Source organism: Ranitomeya variabilis, chromosome 7 (assembly GCF_051348905.1).
Source record: "Ranitomeya variabilis isolate aRanVar5 chromosome 7, aRanVar5.hap1, whole genome shotgun sequence".
Lineage (NCBI taxonomy): Eukaryota > Metazoa > Chordata > Amphibia > Anura > Dendrobatidae > Ranitomeya > Ranitomeya variabilis.
The window spans coordinates 46,501,869-46,517,217 of NC_135238.1; the positions used below are offsets into that span (position 1 = coordinate 46,501,869).

The following is a 15,349-nucleotide window of genomic DNA, read 5'->3' on the forward strand; positions in this document are numbered from 1 at the left end:
AACGTTAAGGGACGTTTGGTAGTTAGTCCAGGCTTGCAAGTGCATGGTGGTTAAATGTCTACGCATGCAACTTGTATTTAGATTTTTAACATTCTGACCTCTGCTGAAGGTCCTTGAGCATTTCTTACAGATGACTTTGCACTGATCATTTGGATCTTGGTTAAAAAAATGCCAGACTGCACTCTTCCTACTATCGGATACCTTTTCAGGCATTGCACACTGAGCTACTTTAACCGGATGGCCACGCTGTCCTACAACTGGTTTTAGTTTTGCCACACGTTTTTGACCAGATACGGGCCTGCCAGATGGAACCTGTTGTGATGTTGATGCCTCCTGCGGCTCCTCCTCCTCCGCTTCAGAGCTACTGCTGCCTGCACCCTGTTCCCCCAATGGCTGCCAATCGGGGTCAACAACTGTGTCATCTATGACCTCCTCTTCTATGTCCTGGGCATCTTCCTGTGGGTCACCGTGTAAGCCGGTGCTATAGTGTTCGTGATGGGGCTTAATAGTGTCATCAGGGTCAGATTCTGGATCAGTACACTGCGAGGGCAATGTTCTGATCTGAGTCAAAGGAACAGCATAATAATCTGGCTGTGCATCTGTGCACTCCATGTCCGATTCATCTTGTAATGGGCATGGCCTGTTAACAATTTCACTTTCTAACCCAGGAATGGTATGTGTAAATAGCTCCATGGAGTAACCTGTTGTGTCGCCTGAAGTATCCTTCTCTGTTGTTCTGGGTGAAGAACACAAAGAAGCGACTTGTCCCTGACCAGGAACATCCACTGACTGCTTTTACATTTGGTACTTTCCGAGGAGGAGGCGAAAGAGCTAGAGGCAGAGTCAGCAATGAAAGCCAAAACTTGTTTCTGCTGCTCCGGCTTTAAAAGCAGTTTTCCTACTCCCAGAAAAGGGAGCCTTCGAGGCCTTGTGTAGCCAGACGATGCCGCTGGCTCAACAACTTGAGCCTTAGGTGCTATTTTGCTTTTCCCACTACCACCAGATGCTCCACCACCACCATCATTACCAGCTGGCAATGACCGCCCACGGCCACGACCTCTTCCACCAGACTTCCTCATTCTTGGAAAAATTTAACCAAACTAACAACCATTATGTGGTCCTGTACAAGCAGGTAGAAGGTGTACGTAAACTTGTTGTGAATTTAAATCTCCCTTTTTTATGTGTGGGAGAATGCTGGAAAAAATGGGGCCCACTGTATTACACTACACAGTTTGATTGGCAGAAAGAGGCTGGCAGATATGCCACGAACAGGACTGACGCACGCAGATGCACACACTGGCAATAGAAATCTCACTCTTTATGTGTGGGAGAATGCAGGGAACAATCAGGCCCACTGGATTACACTACACAGTTTGATTGGCAGAAAGAGGCTGGCAGATATGCCACTAACAGGACTGATGCAGATGCACACACTGTCAATAGAAATTTCCCTCTTTATGTGTGGGAGAATGCAGGATTTAATCAGGCCCACTATGTCACAGTATAGTTTCTGTGGCAAAAAATGAATGACAGATACCACAGACAGCACTGGCACAGATGCACAGATTTGGCAAGATTATTCTCCCTTTATTTAAATTTTTTTTTATATGGGAGACAAGTGATTTAATCAGGCCCACTATATCACAGTATAGTTTCTGTGGCACAAAATGAAAGACAGATACCACAGACAGCACAAGCACAGATGCACTGATTGGCAATATAAATCTCCCTTTTTAGGTGTGGGACAGTGCAGAAAAATACAGGCCCACTGTTTTACACTACACAGTTTCAGGGGCTGAAAGTGGCTGGAAGATAATAATAATAAAAAAAAAGGGACTGTACTACAATCACTATCTCCCTACAATAATCTCTGAAAAGTATGGCAGGCAGCAATAAAAAGGACTGCTGCACACAAAAAATGAGGACAAACAAACAAGATAGCTGTGCAGAAAGGAAGGAGCAACAGGATTTGTGCTTTTAAAAAAGCAGTTGGTTTGCACAGCGGCGTACACACAGCAATGCAGCTATCAGGGAGCCTTATAAGCTACAGAGCTGTTGCACAGAAATCTTGCCTCCACTGTCCCTGCAAAGAAAAGGTGGTGTTGGACAGTGGAAATCGCTACAGCACAAGCGGTTTTGGGGTTAATGGACCCTGCCTAACGCTCTCCCTGCTTCTGACGAAGCTGCAGCAACCTCTCCCTATGCTCAGATCAGCAGCAGTAAGATGGCGGTCGGCGGGAACGCCCCTTTATAGCCCCTGTGAAGCCGCAGAAAACAAGCCAATCACTGCCATGCCCTTCTCTAAGATGGTGGGGACCAGGACCTATGTCATCACGCTGCCCACACTCTGCGTGCAGCTTCATTGGCTGAGAAATGGCGCTTTAAGCATCATATGAAACGCGACTTTGGCACAAAGATCGCGTACCGCATGGCCGATCCCATGCTGGGATCTGGTCGGGTTTCATGAAACCCGACTTTGCCAAAAGTTGGCGACTTATGAAAATGACCGATCCGTTTCGCTCAACCCTAGTTACCTAGCGTATAAATGCTGCTGTTTTCCTGAATTTGGCGATGTTTTTCTTTTGTTCCTGCTCCTCTCCGTTCCCGAGATACGGCCCCATCTTCCTTGTCTATAAATTTGTCTTTTGGCCAAGTGTGCATGAAAGAGGAGGTCACATCTCAGGAATGTAGAGGAGCAGGAACGAAAGAAAAGCAATGCTGGATTCAGGAGAACAGCGGCATTTACACCAGGTAACAAAATTCCAAATTTTTGGCATGTGACAGGTCCAGTGTAAACTGGTATCACATCCCTTGTAGCTACAGATCCACTTCCTATCACTTTCTCCACTCATCTGCTAAACTTTGAGATCTTAAGGCTTTTCTTGACATTGGGTCATGACCCTCAAACATATGGAAGACCTCCAAAATGATTCCATTACTGGAAAATATATTTGCGTTAACCAGAATTTATTGTGCAGAACATCTAGTCAGATTTAAAGTAATTACATTTTGTGATCATCATTTATTGAATGGTCAGACACCAGCAATGAATGTCTGGAGGACACTTCAGAACATCTACCTTGGATGGACTCTCGGTTCCTAGATTTCTAAAACTTGGACTCCATATCCATTAATAAACTACTTATCCATCAAGAGTCCTCCTCCTCTCAATGCTCGGTGACAAAACTACATTTTAAGATTAGCCTTTGGGTCACAAGCCTTGAGTCGTTTGTAAAATTAGCTTTAGGTCTAAATTTCAAGAAGATTGCACTTCTCGTAAATGGTGGCTCTGGAGTCCATATGGTTCCAGGAGCTTCTCGGCCTACTTTTTAGGATGTTTTAACAAGTTTTCTTCTTAAGGAAGCCAGATAACTCCACTTCTTGATTTATGGGGGTGGTAGAACATATTTCTCACGAGAGTTTTAGCCACTTTCTTTGCTCTCACTCAGCAATTTTCAGAACTTTCACAGCAATGGAAAAAATGTGCTCAAACGCGTCCATCACTCAATTACTGAGAGCGCGCATCGGGGTCCTCTTCTAGAAATGGATGCAGATGGTACAAAACAATTACACATAAGGTTTCTGCCACTCAAAGTCACACCCTGCTAATCAGTTATGCTGGGAAATGGGGCGATGATGTGACAACTTCCTATCGATTTACACTATGTAGAGAGGCAGGTTGTCAACACTTGCACATGGAGCGGCTGATGCTTTAGTACTAGGGCTCAGTATCTTAGGAACATTGTTAATCCTGTGACAGAAATCAGAGTGTCGATGGAGTTCCCCTTTAATAAAGTCATTATTATTGCAGCTGGCAGCAGTAAGGACCTGAAGTTCTCCTTATGGACATGTGGAAACCACCAGGGTTACTGTCGTCGCTACTGCTTTACCCATGAGAGCTCCGTAGGGGCATTTGGTTGTCCTCGAAAATTCAGGTAGCGTAAAGTTTTCCTGGTGCTTGGAGCGGTCGCAATATTTTCTTGTAAATTAGGTCCACACTTTTTTTTTACAGTCATTTTTCTGTCTTATCTTTTTGTCTTTGTCTAGTAGATTATTCATCTTTAACTGCACAAAATAAAATCTTGATAGCAAGAGTTTATAACTTATTATCTTCCTTCTTCTGAGCTTTTTATAGCCAATTTATGACTATAGGATGGTTGGACTGAACTTTGTAGAAATAAATCAGCCAAAAGGAGCTTAGAGGACGGAAGGTAAGTGTTAAACTCTCCCATCAGAAGCCGCTCACTGATGGATTCTCAGTTAACTCAATGCTAAATTTAAAGGGATAGCCAAAAAATTTTTGAAGGCTTCTTTCTCCTTTAAAGGGAGCCTGTCATTAACTAGTGGCATGTAGGTAAAGGGGCTTTAATCCTGATTAAATCCTATATTCGCACAAAGAAATCTGCAAGGTAAGGATTTTCTCAGCAGCAACGTGTCTTTACATACATGAAATTAGTTTGGGGTATAGAAATCCCGATTTCCAATTCTCTTTAAATGCATATACAGTGGGGCAAAAAAGTATTTAGTCAGTCAGCAATAGTGCAAGTTCCACCACTTAAAAAGATGAGAGGCGTCTGTAATTTACATCATAGGTAGACCTCAACTATGGGAGACAAACTGAGAAAAAAAAATACAGAAAATCACATTGTCTGTTTTTTTAACATTTTATTTGCATATTATGGTGAAAAATAAGTATTTGGTCAGAAACAAACAATCAAGATTTCTGGCTCTCACAGACCTGTAACTTCTTCTTTAAGAGTCTCCTCTTTCCTCCACTCATTACCTGTAGTAATGGCGCCTGTTTAAACTTGTTATCAGTATAAAAAGACACCTGTGCACACCCTCAAACAGTCTGACTCCAAACTCCACTATGGTGAAGACCAAAGAGCTGTCAAAGGACACCAGAAACAAAATTGTAGCCCTGCACCAGGCTGGGAAGACTGAATCTGCAATAGCCAACCAGCTTGGAGTGATGAAATCAACAGTGGGAGCAATAATTAGAAAATGGAAGACATTCAAGACCACTGATAATCTCCCTCGATCTGGGGCTCCACGCAAAATCCCACCCCGTGGGGTCAGAATGATCACAAGAACGGTGAGCAAAAATCCCAGAACCACGCGGGGGGACCTAGTGAATGACCTGCAGAGAGCTGGGACCAATGTAACAAGGCCTACCATAAGTAACACACTACGCCACCATGGACTCAGATCCTGCAGTGCCAGACGTGTCCCACTGCTTAAGCCAGTACATGTCCGGGCCCGTCTGAAGTTTGCTAGAGAGCATTTGGATGATCCAGAGGAGTTTTGGGAGAATGTCCTATGGTCTGATGAAACCAAACTGGAACTGTTTGGTAGAAACACAACTTGTCGTGTTTGGAGGAAAAAGAATACTGAGTTGCATCCATCAAACACCATACCTACTGTAAAGCATAGTGGTGGAAACATCATGCTTTGGGGCTGTTTCTCTGCAAAGGGGCCAGGACGACTGATCCAGGTACATGAAAGAATGAATGGGGCCATGTATCGTGAGATTTTGAGTGCAAACCTCCTTCCATCAGCAAGGGCATTGAAGATGAAACGTGGCTGGGTCTTTCAACATGACAATGATCCAAAGCACACCGCCAGGGCAACGAAGGAGTGGCTTCGTAAGAAGCATTACAAGGTCCTGGAGTGGCCTAGCCAGTCTCCAGATCTCAACCCTATAGAAAACCTTTGGAGGGAGTTGAAAGTCCGTGTTGCCAAGCGAAAAGCCAAAAACATCACTGCTCTAGAGGAGATCTGCATGGAGGAATGGGCCAACATACCAACAACAGTGTGTGGCAACCTTGTGAAGACTTACAGAAAACGTTTGACCTCTGTCATTGCCAACAAAGGATATATTACAAAGTATTGAGATGAAATTTTGTTTCTGACCAAATACTTATTTTCCACCATAATATGCAAATAAAATGTTAAAAAAACAGACAATGTGATTTTCTGGATTTTTTTTCTCAGTTTGTCTCCCATAGTTGAGGTCTACCTATGATGTAAATTACAGACGCCTCTCATCTTTTTAAGTGGTGGAACTTGCACTATTGCTGACTGACTAAATACTTTTTTGCCCCACTGTATTTTGGGCTTTCAATTGTTTTGTTTTTCAATTGAGTTTCATCGAAAATTTAGCATAGAATTAACTGAGAATCTGTGATCGAGCTGCTTCTTATAGGATAGTTTAACACTTATGTTACAGTTCCCTTTAAAAGGAGAAACACTTTTTTTAAAAAAACAACATTTTTTCCCTTAAAACTTTACATATGATCGGAAACCTCCTTAAATCTGCATAAAATCTACTCAATTTCTTAAAAGAACAGTCTAAGAAAAAAGTTTTTGGAGTCAATATATTCCCTACAGAGACAGAAAACTGTCTGGATAGGGATACACCAATCAGGACAGTAGAAAATCTGAGTGCCCGCCCCCAAGGGATCTGTAATGGGGTCTGACAATCGTTATACTGTTCTTTGATCAGAATTCTCTGCTCTTCCAGATGTTGCATCCCCGGGACTTAAATCTTCCTTGTTGAGACTGAGGATCGCCTACAAGTTGCGGGTCCAATCATAAAAATGGCCTGACGGTTACAGAAAGAAAATGCAGCAGAAGCCTTCCAATCCCTCAACAATGTGAACGAGATACTGAAGTAATAAAATTTATTTATTAGAAATCTGTGTATCCGGTTGGCAGGTCCGTCTTTTTTATGCATGGTCTTGTCCCTGGCCAACATGATTTCCCTACGAAAAAAGGATCTGCTGAGGACGAAGTCACCTTAATGGAGAGTGCTCAGTATCGGGCAGTATGAGACCAGGTGTCCGGTGCTGCTCACTGGCCAGAAGTATTCAGTGCTGGGAGTTTCTGCTGGGAGAGGGGCAGAGGAAGCTTTATCAGCCGTAGTCTCAGATTTCATTAGTGAAGGTTCCGATGTGTCAATGTGAAAAAAGAAATGTCTCTGACTTGCACTCCGCAGTCCATCATGAATGGAAACAGCAAATGGATCAACGATACTGGAGTTGGAATAAGTATCTTATATCACTGGGCTGGCATGCACTCGGACCCCACACTTCCTTTACAGCTTGACACATACTGTTTAGTTACTGATTTAATTGAATAGTGGTAGAATTTCTACAAATACAGCGCCACCTCCATGTATGGGTCATGTGTGGTATTGCAGTTCCGGGTCATTCACTTAAATAGAGCTAATCTGCAATACCAGACATAACCTGTGGCCAAATGTGGTGCTATGTTTTTTTTTTTATATTTAAGCCTCCATGGTTTTTAATTAGTTCACCATCTGCAGCAATTGCTGTAGATCCTTCATCAATGGAACTGCAACATTCTTTACAGAAAAAGGTTTGGTAGGTCACGGAGGTCATACAAAAAAAAGGCAAATGGAGACTGAGATGAGCAGTAGAGGAGGGGAGAAAAAAAAAGAAAGCCTTGGAGAAAGCGCAGACTAAGTTTCACACGTCCGTTATTTTCCAGTACCAGAGATGACAGTGTTAGTGTCCAATACTTGCAGCACATGTGTGGCAACCATGTGCCACATCAGTACCACACAGACGGGCTCCAGGGAAGAGGCGCTACAGTAAGCGCTGTTCCCCGGCGCCGGGTGCTGAAGATGACTCATCATTCTCCCCTGCTCTGCCAGTGATTGGCGCGAGCAGGTGAAAATGATGAGTTATATTCAACTGATAACAGCGAGAGCAAGCAGTGGCTGATGGGACTACTACTCCCATCAGCCTTCACCTGCTGCTGCTAATGACAGTGACAGCAGGAGTGGCTGATGGGAGTATTCATCATCCACCACCTGTGCTAGGTGGATTCATGAATCCTATGTCTAATAAAACGTAACGTCACTGGCTGCAAAATATCATTAAGTTTCTATACACAGGTAAAGCTCATGGCATCATCTCACTTTTATGGTATGTGTCCATGGGCCATATTACATCCGGAATAGCTGCGGATTGAACGCTGCATAGAGCCGCAGTGTTCAATCCGCAGCGTCCAGATGTTACAGCATAGTGGAGGGGATTTTGTGAAATCCCGTCTCCACTATGTGTGCGAACACGCACCCAGTGGCCCCGCATTTCCGGACATGCGGCGCGTCTTTTTAGAACGCAGCATATCCGTTTACCTTGTGGCGACATTGCGCCGCCGCAAGGTAAAACACAGGGCCCTATGTGTGGGGTGCGATGATTCTGGATGTGTGCAATGCACATCCGGAATCATTGTGTCTACAGAAGGGGGCGGCACTTTGGGCGGAGCGAGTTTTCCGCTCCGTCCAAAGCGCCGGCCATCCTGAACATGGATACATACCCTAATTGTTCCACTCCTGGTTTTGTCTTATAAATACTGATGTGAAATAATGACCAATACTGACCGTGTGAACGCAACCTATGCCACCACCTTTATCTGCTCCTACAAAAGTGTTAATCATCTCCCAACTTCCCCTGTAGACCCCCCCAAAATACTATTTCAATTCACTCCTGGAGTCCTCACTATTTCGATTCACTCTGTGCGTCCTCACTGCAGCGTCTGTGCCTCTTCTCTGCTCTTAATCACCGTCCTCCAGCTCTGATTGCTGCGGCTGCGCAGTAGCATCACCAGCCTGAGCAGGCGCACTTCCACTGGAGCTGGAATGACGAGTTTTTTGTGCACGAGCAGTGATGTCCTTTGCTCTGCCCACAGTGGGGGAACACACCAGAAGAAGCACAATGTGTAAAGAAAAAGAGGCATGGATAACGAAGAGGCATGGATAACGAAGAGGCATGGATAACGAAGAGGCATGGATAACGAAGAGGCATGGATAACGATGAGGCATGGATAACGAAGAGGCATGGATAACCAAGAGGCATGGATAACCAAGAGGCATGGATAACCAAGAGGCATGGATAACCAAGAGGCATGGATAACCAAGAGGCATGGATAACGAAGAGGCATGGATAACGAAGAGGCATGGATAACCAAGAGGCATGGATAACGAAGAGGCATGGATAACGAAGAGGCATGGATAACCAAGAGGCGTGGATAACGAAGAGGCATGGATAACGAAGAGGCATGGATAACGAAGAGGCATGGATAACGAAGAGGCATGGATAACGATGAGGCATGGATAACGAAGAGGCATGGATAACCAAGAGGCATGGATAACCAAGAGGCATGGATAACCAAGAGGCATGGATAACGAAGAGGCATGGATAACGAAGAGGCATGGATAACGAAGAGGCATGGATAACGAAGAGGCATGGATAACGATGAGGCATGGATAACGATGAGGCATGGATAACGAAGAGGCATGGATAACCAAGAGGCATGGATAACCAAGAGGCATGGATAACCAAGAGGCATGGATAACCAAGAGGCATGGATAACGAAGAGGCATGGATAACCAAGAGGCATGGATAACCAAGAGGCATGGATAACGAAGAGGCATGGATAACGAAGAGGCATGGATAACGAAGAGGCATGGATAACGAAGAGGCATGGATAACCAAGAGGCATGGATAACCAAGAGGCATGGATAACCAAGAGGCATGGATAACCAAGAGGCATGGATAAATCGGCATCTGTTACTTTTCACGCCTGTGCAAAGATTTAGCAAGGATTTACAGATGCTGATTTACACATGAGCGCACTGAACAGGCTTTGGAAGATTGACTGCGCACGCGTCATGAGTGTACCCAGATGCAAACATGATTACTTCATTTCATCACACACTTTCACTGTTCATGTAGCTTTAGTAACATATCATTTTTGAACAAACGCTCAGTGAGGCTGAGCACATGGACCTTGTCTTCCATAGCTGCTAATAATTTAATTGATTTATTATCTATCTATATGCATATAAACAGAACTTCATATGTTTTCAGCTTGTTCCCTTTTGCCTCTGATGAAGCCACAGTTTTCATGGCGATACGTGTGGGTCTCTACCCCGATCTCTTTATAGGTTGACACCGTATTTTCCTCTTGGACTTATCATCGGCTTCTTGGACTGTGTCGGTAGGATGTTGGTTATGGTCTTGAACCATTTGACTATACCTCATTATCAGGTCATTTGGGGATGCTACGCAATTCCAGCATTTATCATACTGATATTTATGTTGACATTACTGACTGATCAGCTTTTATCATTTATAGCGGGTTCTTATTCAAAACAGTGACAGATGGGGGAGACTGGAGTCTTATTTTCGGCCTTTGTTCTAGTTATTTTATTTACATTTTTTAAATGTATGTTTTTGGCTCATGTGTGAAATATTAATATCCGTAGGTGACCTCTTGGCTTTACATACCTCTTTTTCTACACAAATCTGGTGATGCTACTGGGCAGGTGCGAGACTTTGGTGACGTAGGTCACATCATCCACATCAATCCAAGCAAGAGGATGGACGTGAGGAGCAGAGAGGAGGCACAGACGCCCAATAGACCAACCACCCTCATTTAAATCCAGCAAGGGTTCAATTCAAGTAGTATTTTGGGGGTGTTTACAGGAGGAGTCAGGAGATGATGAACACATCGGGCAGGTTCCTTTTAAGTCAGATGTGTACGTGTACTAGTGATGAGCGAGCATGCTCGGATAAGGTGTTATGATGCTCCGGTGCTAACCGAGGGTCTTCGGTATAGTCGAAAATATGTTCGCGTTCCCGTGGCTGCATGTCTCATGACTGTTCGACAGCCACAACATATACCAAGATTGTCTGCTTGTTAGGCTGTGAAATATGCAGCCACTGGGACTCGAACATACTATTCGAGCACGCCGAAGACGATCATTTATTACCTGAGCATGCTCAGACAACACCATGAAAAAGCTGATTTAATCAGTCATTGGGTGCCTCCGACAGTCGCTTTGACAGCAGCATTTAGCACGCACCAACAGGGAGGAGAGTCATTCAATACTCTCACTGGCACACCCATGATGCGATGGCGGAGCACCGATGGATTGGTTCGGTTGATGACCCCCATGCCTGTAATTACAATACTCCCATGAAAGCTGGCTTTTAGTTAGCATTCATAGATCATCATGATTTTCACTACACATAGCAGTGTTGATGCCCTGCTATGTATAGCACAAGTAATCAAATGATCGCAGTTTCAAGTCCCCTAAAGGGACTATTAAATAAAGTAAAAAAGGGAGAAGGGAGAAGTAAAAATATGAAAAAAATAGAAATCGAAAGTTCAAATTCTCCCCTATTAGAACATCAAACAAATAAAAAACAAAACACACACACACTTGCTATCGCTGCGCTTGTAAAAGTCTGATCTGTCAATATATAAAATAAATTAATTTCTTCTATAAACGGCGTAAGAAGAAAAAAAAGCAAATAGCAAAAAATTATGGGTTTTTTTGGCCGCACTGCAATAAAACGCAAAAGAGGAGATCCAAACATTATATCTACCCCAAAATAATATCAGTAAAACGTCAGCTCAGGGCACAAAAAAAAAATCTCTCACAGCCCTATATCCCAAGAAGCGAAAATGTTACGGGCCTCGAAAAATGGAAGCAAAAACAAACTTTTTTTTCATTTTTACTTTATAATTATTTATTTTTAAATTTGATTTTTTTTTATACCACTGCTCTAAAAAGTTCCTCTCGGCCATTTAATAATACAAGTTTAGAAAAATAGGAATAAAAGAGTTATATACTCTCAAGTGACAACAAACTCGCTGAATGCTAAATGGATTTAATTGAAGCCCCTGGATCTGGTCATGTCAGGTCAGCTGGAGAGGTGAGTCAAGGACATCCCAATGCCTGCGGAAATACCATCACATACAGGATTGGACAACAGTCTCCGATTTGCCAGTCATCTATGGCTTTTGTCCCCCCAATTGGGATCAAAAACTACATCCAATTTAATCTCAAAACAAAAAAAGTCACAAAAGCCGAATGAGGACAACGACCCCTTCTATTGTCCTAAAAAGCAGAATGTAATTACTAGAACAGGATCTATAGAAAATATCCTACAATTGCCACAGAGTTCCACTAGTGGTTGTAAAACTAGAGGGACATTGACAACCAAAAAAACGTATGCCTGGCAAGTTGTCAAAAACACAGACATTTTTATTTTGAGCCATGTAAGGTCAAGGCGTCCAAGAACATATCTGCTGTAAAGTTACGAGAAGCCTTCATGACTCCAACAGGCGTCCACACCAACACCGCCAATATTAATGACAGTAAATCCAACGTGGCAAACTGCATAAAAGATGAGATTTCCGGGATCCTGGTGATCCAGATGATCAGGCACAGTAACACAGCTAGCAAAAAAAGACATTTGTCCATCCAGTTCAGCCTATATTTAGTCAGAATAAATCCCCAGATCTACGTCCTTATAAAGAACCTAATAACTGTAAGATACTATATCGTTACGCTCCAGGAAGACATCCAGGCCTCTCTTGAACCCCTCGACTGAGTTCGCCATCACCACCTCCTCAGGCAAGCAATTCCAGATTCTCACTGCCCTAACAGTAAAGAATCCTCTTCTATGTTGGTGGAAAAACCTTCTCTCCACCAGACGCAGAGAATGCCCCCTTGTGCCCGTCACCTTCCTTGGTATAAACAGATCCTCGGAGAGATATTTGTATTGTCCCCTTATATACTTATACATGGTTATTAGATTGCCCACCAGTTGTCTTTTTCCTAGACTAAAAAATCCTAATTTTGCTAATCACTCTGGGTATTGTAGTTCTCCCATCCCCTTTATTAATTTTGTTGCCCTCCTTTGTACTCGCTCTAGTTCCATTATATCCTTCCTGAGCACCGGTGCCCAAAACTGTACACAGTCCTCCATGTGCAGTCTAACCAGGGATTTTTACAGAGGCAGTATAATGTTCTCATCATGTGTATCATCATCATCATCATCATCATCAGGCAGCTTGGAAACTTCAGCTGATTAGTCACGAACATTGTTAGCTTTTTCCATTGGACAGCTCACCACTAGAGATCAGCGAATGGAAAAGCGTTCGCCAATCTTAAGTTCGACACGAACGTAGCACATTCAGATTCGTGTTCAATTTTCCAAGCATTTTACCTCAAAGTTGGCAAAATTCGGCCACAGATCGGTAAAATGATCGCACTTCTACTAATGCTTTTGATTTCACTTGTCTAGGATAGTGATGAAGATAAGTGGGGGGACAGGGAGATGTGTTTTATGAGGGGAAGGAGTGTATCTAAGTCAGAGGAGCTGCTGAGTGTAATTTTTTTAAAATAACTTAATATGTGAACACTCCGGCAGTCAAAGGGCCCAGAAACCATCCACAATGTCATGACACGAGGGCTTCTGTGATTAGAAACCGAAGTCACGTTTCCCTCCATATACAAAGCTGACATGTTGTTTTGCCGGGGCCATTTTCTTAGTGTAACAGCGAAGAGAGGCCGCTCTTGCTGCTGCGGAAAGTGAACTTGCCATTAAGTTAGACAGGATCATCTCCTGCTTGAAATCGATCTTCCAGCATCTAACTAGTTTTTGCTAATAGTTTTGTGGAGGCAGGAGTCCACATTTCGTATGTAAAATTGTTTGGGCAAAAACTGTGTTGTAGTCAGTAATCAGGAGTCCCCATTGGCTAATCAAAATTGTTAGGCCTAATATTGGGGTTCAGCAAGGAGGCCCTATTTGCTAATCAAAATCGTTAGGGCTAATAGTATTGTTCAATCACAGTATCTAAGAAAATAAATAGTGATTGTTCATTTAGTGACAGGTGACTGACGGATGTGAGCCTAAGGTTGCTAAACAGCAGGGTACTAGAGGGGAAGGCTACATACAAAATGAGTGGGAAAAAGCGCGGTCCTGATGGAAGGGGAATGGGCTTGGTATTCGACGTGTACGTGGGTTAGGTGTTATTGTTAATGAAAGCTCAACTGAACAAACACTGTCTCGTCCTATCCAAAGACAACTGACAATATCTGTTACCTGAAGGTCTACTTGAGTCCCTTTCCAGTGGATTGCAAGCGCTGCATCAATTCGCCTCTCCTCCTCTTCCTCCACCTTAGCATCACACACAGTACAATCCTCATAGATTGCACCCAAATCACCCTTGTTTCACAAAATTCCAATCACCCCATTGACTGTGTGGAACCACAGATGGGCCATACTGAAGAGCTGTCACACATTTTATTCCTTAAGCATCACAGGTCTGCTCCATAGATTCACAGAATCCAGAGGAGGAAAGCCTCTGCACCAATGCTCTGCTCACAATATTTTCCTGTTGGATCCGGGACAGACAAACTAGAGTCCGAGCAGAATCCCGACTTTTCTCTTTAGATCAGAGCCACGTGGTTGGAAGACTCAGGTCTTCTCAGACAGGAGGAGGAAGGAGAGAAATGGTGAGGAGGTGGCTTACAGAACATGACAGAGATTCTGTACCTCCTCCAGAGAGAAGAAGAGCTAGAGATCCATCCAGGAGCTCGGTACCAAAGGAGACCAGATACAGGAGCCGTTCGCCACATAAGCCGCTTTCTGACCATCCCAGCTCTCCTGAGGCTTCACCACCGAGCATGTTTCCTGACCGCCCTAGCTCTGCTGAGTCTTCACAACCGAGCATGCTCACTGACCATCCTAGCTCTGCTGAGTCTTCACAACCGAGCATGCTCACTGACCATCCTAGCTCTGCTGAGTCTTCACAACCGAGCATGCTCACTGACCGTCCCAGCTCTGCTGAGTCTTCACAACCGAGCATGCTCACTGACCGTCCTAGCTCTGCTGAGTCTTCACAACCGAGCATGCTCACTGACCGTCCTAACTCTGCTGAGTCTTCACAACCGAGCATGCTCACTGACCGTCCCAGCTCTGCTGAGTCTTCACAACCGAGCATGCTCACTGACCATCCTAGCTCTGCTGAGTCTTCACAACCGAGCATGCTCACTGACCGTCCCAGCTCTGCTGAGTCTTCACAACCGAGCATGCTCACTGACCGTCCTAGCTCTGCTGAGTCTTCACAACCGAGCATGCTCACTGACCGTCCCAGCTCTTCTGAGGCTTCTAGATAATAGATAGATAATATAGATAGATAATAGATAGATTATAGATAGATAATAGAAAGATACATTTCTACCTGTCATTTATGACATTTTCTGACATTCTAATACAACTTTTCTCTTTAGATCAGAGCCCTGTGGTCGGATAACTCAGGTCTTCCCAGACAGGAGGAGGAGGGATGGAAATAGAGAGGAGGCGGCTTACAGAAGATGACAGAAATTTTGTACCTTCTCCAGAGAGAAGAAGAGCTAGAGATCCATCCAGGAGCTCAGGTTGCACTCTTGCAGGAAAGAAAATGGCAGAGAGGAATGAGAAGGATATGGCAAATCCAACGCCTTCCTACCAGGAGCGCC

At 43.9% G+C, this 15,349-nt stretch overlaps 1 long non-coding RNA gene across 1 annotated transcript in view; it reads left to right on the forward strand.

Moving 5' to 3' along the window:
* LOC143785870 (uncharacterized) overlaps positions 1-6,695 on the forward strand; it is a 38,766-nt gene extending 32,071 nt beyond the window's left edge. The window contains exons 3-4 of the long non-coding RNA XR_013218129.1: positions 3,812-3,935; positions 6,524-6,695. This is a non-coding gene — a long non-coding RNA (uncharacterized LOC143785870). The remainder of the gene's footprint in view (positions 1-3,811; positions 3,936-6,523) is intronic.
* Positions 6,696-15,349: the final 8,654 nt, after the last annotated feature.